The 19,223-nt window shown below is 34.5% G+C and overlaps 1 long non-coding RNA gene across 1 annotated transcript; it reads right to left on the reverse strand.

The window, feature by feature from the left end:
* Positions 1–13,972: 13,972 nt before the first annotated feature.
* LOC136042493 (uncharacterized) lies at positions 13,973–17,965 on the reverse strand. The gene is made up of 3 exons (XR_010621333.1): positions 17,906–17,965; positions 16,265–16,459; positions 13,973–14,501 (listed from the first exon to the last, which is right to left on the reverse strand). It is a non-coding gene; the product is annotated as an uncharacterized LOC136042493 (long non-coding RNA).
* Positions 17,966–19,223: the final 1,258 nt, after the last annotated feature.

The following is a 19,223-nucleotide window of genomic DNA, read 5'->3' on the forward strand; positions in this document are numbered from 1 at the left end:
TCCAAATACCCGCTGATAAGTTAAAAATACTTCATTTTTTCTATTTTTTGCGAATTAACCGGGCCCCCACTCCCCCCCAGATGGTCAAATCGGGAAAACGACTATTTCTAATTTAATCTGGTCCGGTCCCTGATACGCTTGCCAAATTTCATCGTCCTAGCTTACCTGGAAGTGCCTAAAGTAGCAAAACCGGGACCGACAGACCGACAGACAGACCGACAGAATTGGCGACTGCTATATGTCACTTGGTTAATACCAAGTGCCATAAAAACATAAATATTAGTAAAGAGAAAAAAGATTAAACAAGAAAAATGAATATTTCTACTCTGAAGAAGAAGCGAAATGATTTCAAGATTTCTAAGAATCTAAGGAAGCAAAACTAACTTATCCGTGGTGGCAAATATTTTTGTCAACGGAAATAAAAGTTTCAATAGCGTTCTTATTGTTAGAATTTTATCTATGTTTATTTACATCTATTTATTAACATTCATTTTTATATTTACATTACATTTAAGTTTATTTATAAACTTATTTAAATTTATAAACTTAAACTTCAGGAGCAATTTCAGACTTGTTTTCCCGTAAAAGTCATTACTGTGAGTGACACTGATAAACCGTGGATAACCAATGATCTAAAGAATTTAATAAAAACCCGTTGTCGCCTTCATATCGCTGGTGATACCGTAGCTTCAGCCAAGTTGCGTAATCATATTGTTAAACTGAACAAGCGTGCCAAGAGGCAGTATGCTAGGGATAAAATTACTCCCTTACTCACAATAGACCCCACAAATGGCATTCCTCAGTAAAAAGACTTACCGGTAAGACAACAATCAGAGATCTAAGGCTCCTCAAAGAGGACGGTACCTTAACCTCAGCTAATGAAGTCAATTCTTTTTTTGCTGACATTTGTACCTCATTTCCATCAATCACCAAATCAGAAATTGATACTATCATTGCTGGTGCAGAGATTGAGGACGTATGTGAGGTCTCTGAATTCACTGTTTATAAGGAACTCCTAAGACTGAAAGCGAACTGTGCTTCCTACCCAGGTGAGCTTCCAGTAAAGCTGTTACGTGAATTCGCCATTTTTCTTGCTAAGCCACTCTCTTCTATAATCAACCAATGTTTCCTTCAGCAAGTATTCCCTAGTGCTTGGAAAAGAGCATATGTCCGCGTTATTCCAAAAGTAAGGTGTCCAAAATCTTGTGATCAACTCTGGCCTATATCAATAACTCCGAACCTTTCTAAAGTTGCAGAAACGTTTATTTACCGCAAAATTATGTCACAGGTCTCTGCACATCTAGACCCGTATCAGTATGGATGCTTAAGAGGCAGCAGCACAACTGTTTATTTAGTACGGATGTACCATCTCATTGTCGAGTGGCTCGACCGAGGAAGTACTATAGTCGACCTTCTCCTTGTAGACTACCGAAAGGCTTTTGATCTTATTCGCCATTCCGTTGCTATCACAAATCTACGCACCATGGGTGAGCTAAAACATATTCTCCTTTTAGTGATCAATTTTTTACAAGCCCGCTATCAGTGCGTTTACAGTCTTTTCCCAGGAGATACCGACTCCGAATGGGTCGAGCTTACATGCGGAGCCCCACAAGGTACTAAGCTCGCTAGTCTACTGTTTTTGGCAGTGATAAATTTCATCCTTTCCGGCTATGAAGAAAGATTTAAGTATGTAGACGACTTGTCAGTCCTACTGAAGTACATTGTTGAGAAGTCTGAGGCTGTCCCCCAATTCTGTAACGAAATAATCAACAACTTCAAAGATGAATGTACTGCGAACAGCCTCCAAATCAACGAAAGAAAGACTAAAATCCTTCGCTTTAATCCCCTGAAGAGAGACTTTGTGTGCCCTCCTCCTCCTTATCCTAGTGAATCTTCGGCAGTACTGCTTGGTGTCAAGTTTAGCATCGACTGCTCTTTCAGCCTCCATGTCGATACAATTATCAAAAAGGCAAATAGTGCGATGCGGACACTTATACTAATGCGTCGATTTGGTTTTTCAGTGACACAACTAAGGATAGCCTATCTTACTTACATTCGACCAATTTTAGAGTATGCATGTCCCGTATGGGGCCCACAAGTCAATAACACTATTTACCTAAGTGACCAGCTTGAGTCAATACAAAAAAGAGCAGTCAAAGTAATATTGTGCGATGCTTTTACCGAATATAAGTTAGCATTATCCACTTTACAAATTCCCTCTCTTCAAGAGCGTCGTCTCAGTTTGATCCTTGAATTTGGCCAATATCTTCTCAGAAGTGATAAATACAGATCGATACTACCACCAGTTTTAGTGAAACATCAAAGTACTAGGTTGAAGAAATTTGACAGATTAGCAGCACCTCCTTCACGCACAAATCGTTTTTCCAACTCATTCATCCCTTTCTTTGTATCAAAGTATAACAATTGTTGATTTTGAACTATTTGTCTTCTGATTTTTTTTGTCGTTTGATTTAATCCTTTTTTCTTTTTTGTAAGCACAAGCGCCATTTAGTTTTATGACTACGAGAGATTGTGCAAATAAAACCTATTCTATTCTATTCTATATTTCGGTCAAAATTTCATTATGTATAGTTTTGTTGATGGCTTTTGTAATGTTATACTTTTCAAGTAATCTTCTTTGTCATACCGTTTGTGGTAACGAAGGAGCTACTTGGGCTAAGAGAAACTGAAACCTACAAAAAGGGTGTTTTGATAACAATACATACATCAAAAGAATCGTCTTTTAATGGAGATTTAGGATAAAACAGATTAATCAAGGTTCAAATTTATGTATGAAATTTTCGTGCTATTGTGTAAGCTGAGGGGCGGGGGATGCTTGATGCTTTTAATGCGCAATTTTAGGTCTAATGTTTCCGACTTCTTTAACCTTCAACATAAAAGAGGGTTTGAAAAGGGATGGGAAATTACTTAATAAACTGCTTTCATTTGGACTTTACCAAAACATAGATGATGTGTGGTGACAGCTTCCTTGTTCTAGAAAAAAAAAATCTTTGCTACTCAGGTTTGTATTCATATGCTTGCCAGTACAAAAGGTAGAGAGGACTGCCATGAGGAAATTTACCAGAAAGAGGGAACCAAGTGTTACCAGAAACCTTTATTTCCTCGATGATTAGATGAAGATATTGGGTTTTGTGTTTACTTTTGTGTTTCAAGCAGTTTTTGCCACAAACTATAAGTAAGGAGTGACTTGTAGCAATAGCAGCCGAAACTCTAAAAATAATAATTAGAAACTCTAAAAAGGAAACAAATATATGCACTAATCTAATTAGTTTTTTATGATAATTATAAATCTGCTAAATTTAGACGAGCCTATATAAACGAGTAAAACCAAAATATATGAGCCTTTGGAAATTCGTCTCATCTTCGAAAAGAGGGAAAACATTTCTAGTAGGAGGGGAAAAATTGATATTTTTTTCAGAGAAGGCTGATGACACCTGCCTGTTCATTTGTTAGTTGTTGTTGTTGTTTTTTGTCTTTAGGGCTAATCGTGTCGAACTGTTGGTCGTAAAATATTGGGGGTAATCTCATTAGACACAAAAATTGAAAGTTTCTCTGGCGTTTTTCAACACACAAAATAATTTCTGCCCCAGCTAAGTGGCATTTCTACTATTATGTGGCAAAAACGACAATTTTGGCCAAATGGGTGCCAAAAAGCAATAGACTGAAAACTCTGAGATGGCCAATCGGTTGTAAGTTCCTGAAATACTTTGTATTGAGTTTTTGATTTTTCGCTGAAGTATTTGCTTCTGAAGATGGACGTAGTCCTTACAAAATAAACTTTTGATATAGTAATTAATTTCACAGTCTCATTGAACTAAATTTTTCATTTTAATCTAGATATAAGTACACAAAGTGGTGTATAATTGCGCATCAGCCATCATGGAGGGTGCTGGTGGATCTTTGTGTAAGTGGAGAGAGTGTAGTAAATTTTGTAACTCCTGAACTTTCAGAAAAAAATATAAGGAGATTCAGCGATAGGGGTGGGGTAGAAATTAGTCTCTAATCCCCTTTGATTTTTAGGATTGTTTTTGGCTACATCTGCAATATATGTGCCGGGGTGATAGCGCCCCTCCAGCTGCATTCAAATGTTTCCTATGTAACATAAAAGATTACGTCCACGTGCATACGGGACCGTAGGTAGCGAGGTCAAAAGAGGTGCTGCTAGAAAATATCTCAAAGAGAGGAGAGTAAGAACTGCCAAGAGCTTCGTCTTCACTGAGTCTGATACGGGAACATTTTTCATTTTTCCTCTTTATATACATTGTTTAATGTTTTCTTATTTACCAAGGACTTTGCCCAAATGAGGAATATCCATATAAAAAAGAGTGGTTCAAAGAATTTGCCTTGAAAACTATGTAAATGATGACCTGCGTAATTAAATTTTGATATTTCACCCATTCCACCTTTCGATTTAATACTTTGAGGAATATATATTTTTTCAAGGGTGATTGTCATTCTCAAAGAAGTATTTTATGTATATTAAATGTACTGAAAAAGAAAAATCGCTGGAAATTTTAAAATTTTGCTGTGCTGATAAATTTTCTTGATAAAGGTTCTGTTTCATAGCAATGGAACCCATATATATTGAAACCTATATTTTTAAAAAGTGCCTGAATTTTCACCACTTTGGGATACTGTAATAAGTAAAAATCCAACATTATCAACAAAGGGCCATAGCTGGCTGTCTCTTACATGATTATATCAATATTTCAATTCAGCCCTTTAATTTTAAAATTGTTCCAAAACTTTTATTGGACTAAGAGAAACACACTGTCTTATGCGGCCCTGTACATCACTGAATTACGTCTTGGTAAAACTGAATTTTCTAGTTTTTAGTCTCTTATTATGCTACTATGTAGTTGACAACTTATTCTTCCTTTTTGAAACAACCACTTATTAATTACTAGTAGGGCCAACTCGTAACTACAAGTTAGTACCACTTATTAACTTGATAATTCAGTGAAATTTTCTGCGTAACTCAACGGATTGCAATAGCTTTTCCGGGTGCTTTTCCAAAATAAATATTATTTACAAGGGCTATTTGACCAATGGTTAGGGTCAATGGCCCTAACAAAATAAAGCAAATGAGTCAAACAAATGGTTCTTGATTTTTGCTGTATAAAAAGATAACATTGTTTCTGCTAGTCAATTAAGAACAAGCACATACATTTCTACTGGATGTCGTGGCCAGATCTAATACATTGTACAAGAAGCAAGATTCTTACGTTTTCGACACGGAGTGCTAAATTCGGATCTCATCTGCTTGCTTCAATATTTTTATTCAAATCGTTCAGGAGTTTTTTGTCCCTCAAGGGTCAATTTTAGGGCCAATATTGTTCTTAATATATGTAAATGACATAATTTTTGAAGTTAGAAATAAAAATCCTCTTTATTGTTGTCGACAATGTCATCTAACATTTTCCCGTACCAATGACCATAGGTGGAATTCTTGTTAAGGTTGTTCAAAAGTTCATGTTAAGGTTGTTCCAAAACCCTTACTAGATTAAGAGCTCCACGCAGTCTTATGAGGCCCTGCACAAAGCTGTATGTTGTTGGTTTATGTTTGGCACAGCTCTAAAAATGTGTTGTCTCTCCTTTCCATCTAGTTAACATTTTCTTCCTTTTTGGATGCACTCTCTAAAGTATGTATAAAGTGAGGAACCTTATTGCTGAATCAAATCTTTCTGCCATAAGATTTGTAAACAGATTTTGGCCAGAATAGACTGCCACCTGCCAAATTTGTAGTTCAGAGATTTTTTTATCCGACACACCTTGTCAATCAGGCAGATTTCAATAACTAAGTGGGGTAGTTTTCAAAAATCAATATTTTTTGCACAGGTTGTTAGTCCTAATGAACTAGAGCGAACTGGTAAAACAAAATGATCTTTTTTATGGATAGCAGAGCCAGTTAAGTGCAAGCTAGTGATGTATTTTGCGCGTTCTGGCGGTGGGGTCCAGATTAAATTTGCCAAAGAGCTTCAACCGCTCAGACAAAACTGAGTCTAAGTCTTATGACATATAATATTTATTTTTGGTCGAGTGGCTAAGGACATATTACCGCCATTCATTGCACGTTTTTAAGCTTTGAGAACAAATGCGACTGTACGGCCCTCATCCGGGTTATAATACAAGGTATAATATATTGTCAAATATAGGGAGCACATGAGAAATATGAGCCATCTCACTATCTGAAATGCCTCAAGCATACTACTGTTTGCATCCTAACATTTGCTGACTTGGCGAAAGGTCCAATTTGTTAATCAAAGAGCAAGTCATTAGTTAGGGGGACAGCGATATTTTTTTGTGGAATGAACAAGGGGAAAATATCGACCAAATGTAGAAATCGGTTTCGTACATATTGATTCACATTAGATTGCACCCTTTTTAGGGACTTTTATTCAACCTTCTGTCCCTGTTATGCAGAGTAATGTTCCATGCAATTTGAACATTCGAAACTCAGCTCATCAACGTAAGTTTGTGGAAAAACTTGCTTATGCCAATAAAGTCCAAAATATTGTGGCTAAAAAAGACGAGATCGTAGTACATATGTTTGACGAACAGTCAGCGAGTCCTGCTGTTGCTGTAAAACCAAATACGCTAAATATTTGAATGAAAGTTGTGAGACACGAATATGCCGTGTGAGCCATTATCAGGATCAATGCTATGATGTTTTGCAAATACCTATTCTATTTAGCAGTGTGAACTGTGGAGCCAGATTTGGTAATACATCGATAGTCAAGTTAAATTTCATATCGAAAGATGCATTAGATCGTGCTGTTAAAGAAAGAATCAAGAATGAATAGGGTTTATTTCGAGGTACGTTGCCGATTGAGAAGCCAAAGGAATGCCATAATTGACAAGTTTTTGGTCATTTTGCTAGAGAGTTTTCTAATCAAACTAAATGCAGCAGATGTGACGGTAATCGTAGAAACCGTGACAAGAACTAGCAATTTAGGAGTTTCTGTTTATAAGAAGGGATAATATTCTTTATCCATGTCGGGCATATGTTATAGTACCCACTAGTAACCGTAGCCCTAACATGTTGTATTGCATTCTTCAGTTCATGAATTGAGAATAATCATGCATGGACTACATCCACATTCGCCAATGTTTGGAAATGTTCATCCCTCCTACGACCTTGAGTCTTACAGGCCAATAATGATTACTCCTTTGTTGGGAAAAGTAAAGGAGAAAATGATTTACCATCGACTCCTTTGGTTCGTCAAGAAGAAGAGTACGATACCTTATAATCAAACTGGTTTCAGGAAACGCCACTCATCAACAGATTCTTTTATATTGTTAACAAATACAATTCCTAGACTTTGAAGAGGCATCTGACAATGTAAACCATCAGATGCTTTTAGCTAAACTCGCAAGTTTTGGATTATCCCCAAAGTTAGTACCCTTCGTAAAATCTTTCATAGAAAACCGAGGGTTCATTACTTGCGTAGGTTCTGTTTCCTCACCCAAAACTACAATAGCCATAGGTCTTACACAGGGTGCAGTCTTGAGCTGCCTAATCTTCTTCTTTTCTCTTGGACATAAGCATCCCACACACCAATTTACAACATGCTGATGATCTGGTATTATGCGCAACAGGCATCACCTATCAGATTCTACATTCAGAGTTGCAAAAGTCCCTTTTCCTATTTGAAAAATTTTCTCAAAAATCTAGTTTACCCATTCTACCCACCTAGTCGAAAATAATTCCACCATAAGCGAAATAATGTTAGCGCAAGACAAACTCTATATGGAATAGTTGTTACAAAATTAAATCAAATTAATTACCTATGTCTCATACTACACCAAAAACTTAATTTCCACCTTCACATGACAAACACAATAAAAAATGCTATAGAAAAATAAAAATAATGAAAAGGCTACTACCCATAATTTGGGGTTGTAATAGGAAAACTTTACTCCATTTTTACAAATCATATATACTGAATAAATGGAATAGTTATTACAAAATTAAATCAAATTAATTACCTATGTCTCATTCTTGACCAAAAACTTAATTTCCACCTTCCCATGACAAACACAATAAAAAAATGCTATAGAAAAATAAGAATAATAAAAAGACTACTACCCATACCTGGGGTTGTAATAGGAAAACTTTATTCCATTTTTACAAATCATATATACGACCCCATACTGATTATGGGCTCATTGTTTATGGTGCTTGTGCAAAGACCCTGATGCAAAAAATTGAAAGAAGACAAAATTATTTAATTGTCTCATATATAGTCTTAGCAAACCCACAAGTACTAAGTTTCTGTTAATTGAGAGTATATTATCAAATGAATGAAAGACCAAGATTTCTCTTGATAAATTATCCGACGAAATTGAAGCTAATATCTCACCCACCCTGCATAACTGGTTAAGAAATCGATCCATGTATAGAGGCATTGCAAATGAATATGCCAATACCCAGAAGAAATTCCCAGTGCCAGCAAAGTCTATTGGACATACATTCCCCCCCCCCATTGCTTTCATCCAGAAAAAAATTGCTGAACTTAATACAATTCCATATAAAACTATTTCCAAATTTTTGTTGATGGGTCCGAAACGAACAAGGTGGCGAGTGGAGCTTTTCTCCTTAATATTACAATGAGTGAGAGAATGTATGATAGTGTGTCTATAATGTCTGCAAAATTAAATGCCATAATCATGGCATTAGAGCACCTTATGAATAATCAACCTTTGATTGTTAATTTACAAAATATTATAGTATAAGATGGATACGGAGACTTTTCATTTTCTTAGCATTATTGATAATCTTGCTTCAAGAGGCTTAAGAACTTACCTTCAGTATGTTCCACGCCATTCATGTATAATTGGTAACCATGAGGCGTATGAAATTGCAAAAAATGCTTTAAATATTGACCGGCCAAGTGGGAGACCAATCCCCATTAGGAACCTACACCGCTGGAGATTATCAGAGGTATTGTTAAATAATTTCATTCATCTCATCTAATTCTTATCATCATTCGTTCATACCCCGGGGGTATGTTCATAATAGGCTTACCAACATGCCAAAAATGCAAGCTTCTCATCGTAAAGATGACGAAAACATAACAGTGGAATGTTACTTACAGGTCCTGTTTTTGTCTTCCCTATTTTTTTAAACGAATAAAATGTAAACTAATGTGGAGAAGTTTGTTATCCCTCAATGAAAATGATAATTGGTCTCTTACTGTCTACACTTATTTGTGCATCCCTCTACGAATGAAATGAAACTGAATTTTTGCACCCTCAAATACATCGAAAAAAAGTGATAGGCTTACCGACTCGCTAAAAATCTCAACTTCTCGTTGTAAATATGACGAAAACTTAGTGAAATGCTACTTACAGGTCCTCCCTTGTCTTAAAATTTGAAGTTCTTTTTTTATTTTGTCCTACAGCAATGATAGTACCATTTCCTTGAAATTCTTTTCAATGGTGTAGGTGCGACCCAGTTCTTGTGCGACACAAAAATTAGCAGGCAACAAGGTCCATGAAGAATATCAGTTTCACGAAGAGAAAAATCAAGTGTACAAGTCTTCTGAATAGAAAAATCAAGAAAAATCAGCACGCAACTAGTTCTATGAACAAAAATTCAAACAAAAAACCAAAGAGAAAAATCAAGACGCAAAGAAATTTTACAAACAAAATCGGTATGCAGTAAGTTCCATGAACAAAGCCAGTTTCACAGTAAGGAAAGATCAATGTACAAGTTTCACTAAAAGATAAATTAATATGCAACAAGTTTTAGGAACAACGATCATCACGTAACAGGTTCCATGAACAAAACCAGTTTTGCGATGAGAAAAATAATTGTACAAGTTTAACGAAGAGAAAAATCAACATATAACATGTTTCATGAACAAACACCAGCTCGCAACAAGTTCCAAGAGCAAAATTCAGCATGCAAAAAGTTCCATGAAGAATATCAGTTTCTCGAGGAGAAAAATCAAGTTTACAAGTTCCATTAAGAGGTAAATCAAGATGCAACACATTTCATGAATCAAAGTCAGCAAGCTACAAGTTCCATGAACAAATAGTAGTTATCAGTAGTTTTCACACATCAAGTTCCATGACCAAAATAAGTTTCACGAGGAGAAAAATCAATGTTCCATATTCACCCAAAGAAAAATCAACATACAACAAGTTTTGTGTACAATAATCAGCACTCAACAAGTTCTACGAACAAAAATTAGCACGCGACAAGCTCCATGAGCGAAAATCAGTACCCAGGAAGTTCCTTAAACAAAAAAAGTTTCACGATGAGAAAAACAAATGTAATAGTTTCAAGAAAAGAAAAAATCAACATGCAACAAGGTTCATGAAGAAAAACTTGCATGCAAAAATTTTCCACGAATAAAAATCAGTATCCAACAAGTCTCTTGATCAAAGTCAGTTTTGCGAGGAGAAAAATCAATGTAAAAGCTTTACGGAGAGAAAATTCAACATTAAATAAGTTCTGCGAACAAAAATCAGCTTGCGAGAATTTCCAAGAATGAAAATCAGCACCCAGCAAGTTCCTTGAACAAAATCAGTTTCACGATGAGAAAAACAAATCTACAAGTTTCACAAAGAGAATAAATCAACATGCATCAATTTTCATGAACAAAAATTTGCTCGCTACAAACTCTACGAATAAAAATCAGCACGCAACAAGTCCCATGAACAGAATTAGTTTCACGAGGAGAAAAACTAATCTACAAGTTTCCCGAAGAGAAAAATAAACATTTAACAAGTTTGACGAAAAAATATTAGCGTGCAACAAGTTCAACGAACAAAAATCAGCACGTAATCAGTTCCATTAACAAAATCAGTTTTGTAAGGTGAAAAAAAAGTCAATGTACATGTTCTATGAAGAGAAAAAACAACATACAACAAGTTTCACATGTAATTTCAGATGTAAAAATTAGTAGGCAACAACTTCCATGAGCAAAAACAAGCATGCAACAAGTTCAATGAATAAAATCAGTTTCACAATGACAAAAGTCGATATACATGTTTCCTGAAGAGAAAAATCAGCATGCAAAAAGTTTCAAGAACAACAATCTGCACGTAACAAGTTCAATAAAGAAAACCAATTTCACGATGAGAAAAATAAATGTACAAGTTTCAAGAAGAGAAAAAATCAAAATGAAACAAGTTTCAGGAACAAAAATCAGCACGCAACAAATTCCACGAATATAAATCAGCACGTAAAATGTTCCATGAACAAAATCAGTTTCACGAGGAGAAAAATCAATGTAAAAGTTTCACAAAAAGAAAAATTAACAGGCATCAAGATCCACGAGCAAAAATGAGCACGCAAAAAGTACCATGAACAAAAATCAGCTCACAGCTAGTTCGTTGAACATATCAGTTTCATGAGGAGATAAATCAACGTAAAAGTTTCACGAAGAGAATAATCAACTTGCAATAAGTTTCACGAAAAAAAAATCAACACTAAACAAGTTGCAGGAACAAAAATCAGCGCGCATCAAGTTCTTTAAAACTTTTTTTCAAGTTCCAAGAACAAGTTCCACGAGCAAAAATTAGCACGCGACAAGTTCCATGAGCGAAAATCAGTACCCAGCAAGTTTCTTGAACAAAATCAGTTTCACGACGAGAAAACAAATGCACAAGTTTCAAGAAGAGAAAAAATCAACATGGAACAAGTTTCATCAACAAAAATTTGTATGCAACAATGAACCAAAATCAGTACCCAATAAGTCCCTTGATCAAAGTTAGTTTCACGAGGAGAAAAATCAATGTAAAACTTTTACGAAGAGAAAAGTCAACATGTAATAAGTTCCATTAACAAAAAACAGCACACAAGAATTTCCAAAAATGAAAATCAGCGCCCAGCAAGTTCCTTGAACAAAATCAGTTTCACGATGAGAAAAACCAATCTACAAGTTTCACGAAGAGAATAAATCAACATGAAACATGTTTTATGAACAAAATTTGCACGCAACAAATTCCAAAAACAAAAATCAGCACGCAACAAGTCCCTTGATCAAAATCAATTTCACGAGGAAAAAATCAATATACAAGACTTACTAAGAGAAAAATGAGGATGCAAGAAGTTCCATGGACAAAATCAGTTTCACGAGGAGAAAAATCTATTTACAAATTTCACGAAGTGAAAAATCAACAGTTTCACCAACAACAAAAAATCAGTATGTGAAAAATCACATGTTCTACGAAGAGAAAAACAACACACAATAATTTTTTCGAATAAAAATCAGTGGGCAACAGCTTCCATGAGCAAAAATCAGCATGCAACAAATTCAATGAACAAAATCAGTTTCACAATGACGGAAATCGATATACAAGTTTCCTGAAAAGAAAAATCAATATGCAACATCAATATAAATCAATAAAAATCAATATAAATATATATATATATATATATATATATATATATATATATATATATATATATATATATATATATATATATATATATATATATATATATATATATATATATATATATATCTGACGCGGGGATGCCATGGATATTCTGTGGTAGCCACAACACTGTGCTGGGTAGAGAATTTAGAGTGGCGAAACCCTATATAGGCCAGTGTATTCTCCTGATGAGCCCTTATGTTGGGTGTTGCCTCTGAATTATTTGTCTATATTATTTTTTCTATTATTTGGTAAATGACGACTTATACTTATTGACGACATGACTGCCTGTCCATGGATTATTCTTTATGGTTGATTGTGTGTGGCTATGCTGTTTGACCTATGTGATTGTATGGATGAGTAGGGTTAAGGCCTCATTCAAGTGCTGGTCTATATTAATCACTAATTTAGGAAAACAGTCTTCCTTTTCTCCTTCTGTCTCCTTTTTTTTTTTTTTTTTTTTGTGTTTGTGCTGTAGCATTGGTGATTTCTCTTTTCAATATATATATATATATATATATATATATATATATATATATATATATATATATATATATATATATATATATATATATATATATATATATATATGTATTGGTGGGGCGCTTCGCACCCCCCCCCTAGCCCCCCCACGCTCGTAAGTCGTTACGCGCCATATGAGTTACGCGCCATTGTAGTTGTGTCCCTGTGTCCCACCTGTGAATAGATATATATATATATATATATATATATATATATATATATATATATATATATATATATATATATATATATATATATATATATATATATATATATATATATATATATATATATATATATATATATATATATATATATATATATATATATATATGTTGCATATTAATAGATTGTCAGGTTTACTGACTCTTGAACATGCAACATATAATTGTCCATGGGAAAAACAATCCGTATTCAGATCTATACCTCATTATTCTAATGATGTGTCCCTGTGTCCCGGTCGTCATTTGTGTCCCGGTGTCCCGGTCTGTAATTTCTATTCGAACAATCCCTGTGTCCCGGTCGTCATTTATATATCCCGCCTGTGCCCCCGGCGTCCCCGTTGTAGGTGTGTCCCTGTGTCCCGGTCGTCATTTATATTCCCTGTGTCCCGGTCGTGATTTGTGTCCGGGTGTCCAAGTCTGTAATTTCTCTTTGAGGTTCCCTGTCGTCATTTATATTCCTTGTGTCCCGGTCGTCATTTGTGTCCCGGTGTCCCGGTATGTAATTTTATCAGTTGACAAACATGACGTCAGTCGACAAACAACTTCATGACGCATACAGCTCAATCCTTATAATGACGTCAGTCGACAAACATCACGTCAGTCGACACACAAACATGACGTCACTCGACAAACACACACACAGACAACTTATATATATATATATATATATATATATATATATATATATATATATATATATATATATATATATATATATATATATAAATCAGAAGATACCAAAAAAGGTAACGAATTTTTCCATGTTTGATATAAACACAGCTTTTGTCAATAGTAAAACATATTTCCTTTACTTCTTCTTTCTACCCCCACTCCTTTGAAAGCCTCTTACTCTATTATTCCTTACTCGTCACTCCAACTCCCATGCTTCGGTTAGGAGATCGACTTAGAGCCGACAAAGCAGACTACAATTCTAGGCAATCTCAAGAATAATAATAGAAAAAGAAAAAATGGACTCAAGTATCTCAAATTTTCATAATCCTAAATTTAGCTCCTACATTTTCATACTAGAATTTTCATGTTTTATATGAAAAAAATTTATAAGCTTATATTTTCTTGTTTGAAAAGAAGCCCAATTTTAGTTAAGAAACCAGCAAAGAAAAAAAAAATACTAACCTGGATTTCCAACAATGACCAAATTATCACCAGCTGCGCTTTGGAGCGTGCAACTTACTATATCAGCGGCAAAGACAGTTGAAGGAGCAACATGACCAAAAAGGACCTGACCAAGGGCTTCTGGATCAGCAAGCAGACCATCAAGACCACCTTCAGGGAGGGTATCGAAGGTGGCATTAGTTGGTGCAAAAAGGGTGAATGGACCACCTGAAATATAAAGATTACCTTTAAGATATCCTAAATTGAAAAGATACAAATAGATGGACTTAAAAGAACACCTTTAAATAAGATGATGGGATAACATTGTTTAGTTGATACTATATTGTATCTCTGATTGCAGTAACATCTATTTATTGCATTCAGAAGTATAAACTGACTCGAAGGGCCAAATATTTTTGACACTTTAAAAATAATATTTTACTTTTTGTTCGTATGCTTAGTATTACATGGTCCTTGGTACTCCGATTTCTGATCGATAAAAATACTAACAAATTATAAATATTAGCGTTCAGTATTTATTCAGTGGGAGGAAGGAGGAGGGATTCAATTTCGAAAGCATGGATAATTATTTTTTAAGGACAGTATAATTTTTCCAGAAATTCATTGAATATAACTACCATTTCAGAGAGACATTTTGCGAAGCAAATGTATGAGTATAAATATATGGAATTTATGCTTTTTAGAACCCAAGGCTGGGAATTTGTATCTCTTGTCGACTTCCAAGAAACAATTATGCAAAAATCGCTTTCCAAATGTTGATATCCAATATTTTGATTTTATTTTTATTTTTTTTAATGTTGGTGGTATTTGTGAACGCTAAATATGCTTATTAATTTTGGACAGAATTTTAATTATGTTTTCAAAAGAAAGTAAGGGAGGGATTTTACCAAACTATCTTTATCAGAAAAATCTTCATCAGCCCATCAGAAAAATGTGTCTTCATCCCCCTCCCTATTCTGGTGGGGGGATACAGAGGGGCAACAAAATATGAGAGATACAGAGAGGTTAAATATGCCAGTAAGGACTGTCTGAACTTAATCTAACCTAATAGGAAATAAGATTTATCATCTATTTGCTACTACATTTTAGGATTGTAACCTGATATGATTTCATTGGGGACAGAAAAGGTCAATGATTCTACCAAATAAATTATAAAAGGCCATTTGGTTTCAATGGAGGTAAGATATGATTCCCTTTTGTTCCTTTTGGGCTCTCGAAGTAGCCTTAAAAGAAATTTAAAATTTTTCAATGCTGGTCACCAAATTCTGACCTACCTAGTTTCTTCAGTGTTGGTTACCGAATTCTAACCTACCTTGTATGACCAAAAATTTTCCTAGTATGATTTTTTCTTTAAAAGGTTGTCCGACATCAGTAACAGATGTTATTCAAACTGTTCTGTATAGTAGCGTGGGCTTGATCCAACCGATGTGTATTTTGAAGAAATGTGGCTCCTGAATAGTTGCATTTAGTGTATCTGCAGTAATTGAACGTTCAATTGATCTTAGAGTAAGACAAGAACTAGTGTAGTTATGTTTCTTCAGAATCCAGTCCCTTTAACATAGTAGCAAGTTTTAATCTGGGAAACAACCATCATTGAGGCGGTGCTTTATAGAGCTTTGGTGCCGAAGGCTTAGTAATATTTTCTATATTCTAAAGCATAAGAAACAGATATTTGCATAGTACTATTGGTTCAAGGAAATTGACTAGACATAAGTCTGTAGTTCTCCTAACATTTTTCGAACAATAGGAATACACCTTGATTGTATTCTCAGCAAAGAAGGATTTGCAGGAGAGTTTAAACTTCCCTAGTTACATAGCTTTATTTATGATAAAACACAAGTAATAATTAACAATTTATTGTTTGTTGATAGAAAAAGGAGTTTTGGTTACTTTTAAGGTAGTGAAATCTCAAGCTGATGTTTCCAAGAAAAACAATTTAGCTTCCTTAATAAAGAAGGGAAGAAACTTACAAGCTAATATCTCTCCTCGGCCTGAACTTCAACAGCAGTCAAAAGAGTTGTGAATCTACCCTCAGCATCAGCTGCAAGAACCTAGGGGATGTTACCAGCTGGGATTGGAAAGTTTACTCTGTTAATCACTTGAACCATTCCATTGTCTGCCCACTCATCAGGCAATGTGATTGTGGCTCCATCAATGGTATAAGTCTGAAATAAATCAGTTGTATTAGTAACTGCAATAAAAAGTAATTCATAATCAATATTTGCAACCGTCAGTCATGTCCACCTGGCTATAAGTGATGAGAGTTATGACTCTCGAGAGTCCTTATCGAGAGGTAAGTTGAAGTTAACGAAAGTTTTGACCAGTAGTTATGACTCTCTTGAGTCGTTAACGAGAGGTAAGTTGAACTTAACGAGAGTCATGACCAACTAGTCATAACTCTCGTTAAGAAAGTATTGATTAGAGTTTCAACCATGCTGTAGCAACTTCCTGCCTCAACGCACGTGCATGCTAGTAGGATTAAGTTTAAGAAACTCAGAAAATTTAGCATTTAGTCTGTAATCCGATTAATATACTTGGTCTTCAGGGCTCTGCAAAGACAATGAATAAATATTTGGTATTATACCTAAACTTTAGACCTTAATTCTTTTCTAATATTTTCCATCATATGAATAACTTTTCCCAAGTAGCGCCATCTTCGTTTGCATATGAAATCTGTTACCAGGGGCTGATGTCTGATAGAGCGAACTGTCTGGTTAGTTATGTTGTCCCTCCAGTTTAAGTTCAGTATCCTGCGAAGAATGTTTTTCTTGAAAGCGAAAATCCTCTTTTTTGCAATTGATTTTCCAGCATTCACAGCTATATTTGGTATCATAAGAAAATTAGAATTGTGATTTCAGTCGAGTCTAGCAAGGGGAACTAATATTTGGTTCATTTACAATTTGTGTTTCATTTTATTATTTTCGATTGACATCAATTATAATAACTGCGTTAACTTGAAACTAGACAAGGAACTCTCAATATATCCATTAGTACATTTTCTGAGACAATGAACGTTGAACCTTTCCCGAAATTTTTCTGTACAATAGTTTGGAAGGCACCCATTACAATACCTGAACATAAAAATCAATGCATAAAAATCACACAATCCAGCTGCAAACATGATATTAATTATGATTTTCATTGACTTGACTGAATCCTGGTTCCTTATGCAACAAAATGATCTAATTGCTTTATTCTGTAGTACACGCATTAAGCGATGTATTGTGGAGAAATTAACAAGCCCTACATACAAACAGTGCAAAATATACGAATGCATCAGAGAAAAATACAATAACAGTAAAACATATGAAGGAAAAAAAATGCTTTAATTTACAGATAATCCCTAAGTTCCGCGATCGTATTTTCCCTATAGCTTTTACATGGTAATTAAATGAAAAATTTTCGTCAATAATATTTATGTACTTTTAAAATATAAGAAAAAATAAATTAAATAAATAAAATATGCTGATAGCGAACATAATTGAGTTTCATATAATTATGTAGTATGTCTGCTGAGGACCCATTATTGTCAGGCTTCGAGTATTTTCTTATTACCATCCTGAAAAAATGTTCTTTAACTTTAAAAAATAGCGTTAACATGGATAACATACAGATCCATAGACATTGGTGCGAACAGTTGATCCTTGAAGAGTAGTAACTGTGGCATCGTTTCGGTCACAAAATGCGTTTTGGTCATAACTCATAAGCATCATACAATAATTCAAATTTGGAGACTCATCCCAAATAATATTATCAAGGATTCTTTGAGATAATATTTTTTTGCACTGATAGCTTTTGGAAACCATCATTTACATTCAGACATTTTTCAAAAATTGCATGATTCTGCAAAATTTTATGTTTCATAAAACATCCATTTTTAATCCTAACAATTGTAGAATTCTTACAGGATGACCAGCTGCCCATTGAATACTTTCATATTGGACATGTATAGAACAGAGAGAGAGAGAGAGAGAGAGAGAGAGAGAGAGAGAGAGAGAGAGAGAGAGAGAGAGAGAGAGAGAGAGAGAGAGAGAGAGAGAGAGAGAGAGAGAGTGTCACCACCTATCAACTGAATCTGTTTGAACGGGATCTTCTATACTGTCGATTTATTTGTTGTTCTCATGAAAAATGCTTTGGATAGACCTTAAAATCCTTATTTAATTTCTAAGGTAGGGCTCAAAAGAAAATCCACAATAACATTTGTTTTGTTTCGATTAGAACTTCAAACAGATTTAGCTTTGTTCGATTTGTTTTGATTTTGTTCCGATCACTAAACTGAGTAAATTCGTTTCGGTCACAGCTCATAAGCATCATACAATAATTCAAAGCTTCGTTCGATTTGTTTCGATTAGAACTTCGAACAGTTTGAGCTTCGTTCGATTTGTTTTGATTTAGTTCCGATCAATAAATTGAGTAAATGTGTTTCGGTCACAACTCATAAGCATCTTGGAATAATTCAAATTTGGAGACTCATCCTAAATAATATTATCAAGGATTCTTTGAGATAATATTTTTTTTTGCACTGATAACTTTTGAAAACCATCTTTTACATTCAGACATTTTTTCAAAAATTGCCTGATTCTGCAAAATATTAAGTTTGATAAAACATCCATTTTTAATCCTAACAATTGTAGAATTCTTACAGGATGACCATACTGTCGATTTATTTGTTGTTCTCATGAAAAATGCTTTGGATAGACCTTAAAATCATTATTTAATTTCTAAGGTAGTGCTCAAAAGCAAATCCACAATAACATTTGTTTTGTTTCGTTTAGAACTTCAAACAGATTTAGCTTTGTTCGATTTGTTTTGATTTTGTTCCGATCAATAAATTGAGTTAATGCGTTTCGGTCACAACTCATAAGCATCATACAATAATTCAAATTTGGAGACTCATCCTAAATAATATTATCCAGGATTCTTTGAGGT

Source organism: Artemia franciscana, unplaced genomic scaffold, assembly GCF_032884065.1.
Source record: "Artemia franciscana unplaced genomic scaffold, ASM3288406v1 Scaffold_1368, whole genome shotgun sequence".
Taxonomy (NCBI): Eukaryota; Metazoa; Arthropoda; class Branchiopoda; order Anostraca; family Artemiidae; genus Artemia; species Artemia franciscana.